A 2,509-nucleotide genomic window follows, 5' to 3' on the forward strand; every position below is an offset into this window, starting at 1 on the left:
TGATTACTGTACTGCTTATCGTTATTGGTGCTTGAATAAAACAAGTTTTGATAACTCCTTCCTCACTTTGACACCGGTTACTTTTTGAGAATATAATTTGGAGATATGATGGAGCCTGATTTTGCAGAAGCACGTGACGATACACTTGATCAAATTGACGATGTGGTTAGAATCCGGGGTTGTGTCGAACATGTGGAAAGATAGAGAAATTGTCATATCTATGATCTAAATTGTTTCAAATAGTAAAATATCGCATTAAAGTGGTGAACATGTAAGGGGCCATTCAAAGAGTATGTAACGCTGGGGGGGGGTGCATGGTAGATGCGATGCGTTACGAGGATGTGGGGGTGTTTTCAACAGCGCTACGCAACGCTAATAATGGTTATTTATATTAATTTATTAATTTATGTCATAAATTATGCACTGAAATAGCATATCCTTAACAGATCGAGCAATAAATATCGAGCAAAAAAATCCAAAAACATCATACCATGTTTCATTCTTTGATGCAATCGTAAACAATTTCACACAGGACAAATAAAAATGAGTATGCTTTGGTGAGAAGTCAAGGGGGAGGGGTGTTTGGCGGATCTGGCCTACACTTGATGGGGGTGCCGAGTTGTAATTAGTTGTAATCAGTGTTATGTAATACAGGGAGATGTAACACCCAGTGTTACGCAATGTTACATGAGGTGGGGGGTGTCGAATTTCACCAGAAAAAACGTTACATAATTTTTGAACGGGCCCCGAATAGTAATTCAGCCCATCTAATATGAATTCCTCACACTTCACAATATAGAAAAAGCCTACACATGTAATCAGGAAGAACAACTGGTTCTATACACCTACACAGCTCTGGACAGCGTTTGAGCCTTATAAGATATTTTTAAATGATAAATATCTATCATGCTATTGCCACGATTACATTCGTGACAAATGGATTGCTGCTAGATCTCTATTTCTTACGATAATAAATACAAAGCATTAACATGACAACACTTAACAAAACATTTGGTGGGCAACATTTTATGGCTCCTGATGGCCGCATCATTTGTTGATGGGTATCGGGATGTTTTGGGTAATAAAACTTTAATTTACTTACGAGTGGAAGGACTGCTCACATCCACCTTTTCTCCGGTTGGTGCAGTTGAATGCAGCACAAGTTGGCATTGTAAAATGATCGTTGAATATGTATATGGGAGCGAAAGCTGCCGAGAACTGTAATTGTATCAGATCAGTGATCGCGTGGCGCGACTTTGTTTTGGTACTAACATCATGGCTGCCGCCGACCTCATAATCTCGACAGCGATCCGTGATCCAGTTATATCTAGATCAGTGGTCCATGCTCGTACAAGTAGTGTCTTCTTATGGCGCCGTCCTGCAGATGTGCTGAAATTCTCTTAGATAGTGTTGTAGTGGTGACGCCATTGGCGTAACCACTACAACACTGTCTACTTGTACGAGCATGGACTAACACTTAAGAGACACCATATGGAAGGCACCACCGCCATCATTGAAAGAAACAATGACACCAGAAGACTAAAGATGACAGAAGCGGTGCTAATTTACAATCAAAAACCCGCTATCAATATGCAACAGCAACCTGAAACGTCGTTACCAACGAGAAGACAGAGGATGCACCCCGCGCGCTGATTGGCGGGCGGACGTTTGGGCACTCCGCTCTCCGCCGATATATACCGCCACACGATCAAAACGCGTCATTCTCTGTCAACAATTCAACCAGACAACACCTCCTGAAGATGGCTAATTAGAGCCGAAGGACGTCTAGAGGAAAACACCATGGACTTCAGTACTCTACTCAGAAATCTGCATCCAGACGACCGCTTATTAGTGCGTAACATAGAAAAGATATATATATATATATATAATATATATATATATATATATATGTATATATATATATATATATATATATATATATATATAAATATATATTGTTCTAGGAAAGGGTGGCAGAAAATAAAATATTCAATTCACGAATAATGTTTTCCCAATAACAAAATGTGTACGCTAAACAACGCACCAGGGTCTTCGACCAACGACAAAACAAGGATGCCTACTCCACGTGGATTAGGTCCGACGCGTGTTTACAATTCCTTATAGCGCAAATTGTTAACATGGATTTATTCTAATTATTAATTATACATACACAGGCTCCCATAACTACATGCTTACACACAGGGAATACATTCGGAGGAAAAATGAGTGAGGTGTTCACTAAGGAGAGGTTATATAAAGTACCTGACTGCAATCCGATTTTCAATGGGGATGAAGAAAGTAAAATATCTAATATCAGCATTAGTAAGGTACAAGTAGTCAAACAGATTGAATGATTAAAGCTATACCCGGGTGACAAGATTAATGTTATTTGGGAAGAATGAAAAAGTACAAATAACGTTGAAGTACCGGAGTTCAGGAGAACCAGTTTTGACAAAATAAGAAACTATGTAAGACATTTGATTACTCACTAGACTGAGCGAGGGGCTGT

Source organism: Oratosquilla oratoria, chromosome 12 (genome assembly GCF_046742065.1).
Source record: "Oratosquilla oratoria isolate Oo_2021 chromosome 12, ASM4674206v1, whole genome shotgun sequence".
NCBI classification, from domain to species: Eukaryota; Metazoa; Arthropoda; class Malacostraca; order Stomatopoda; family Squillidae; genus Oratosquilla; species Oratosquilla oratoria.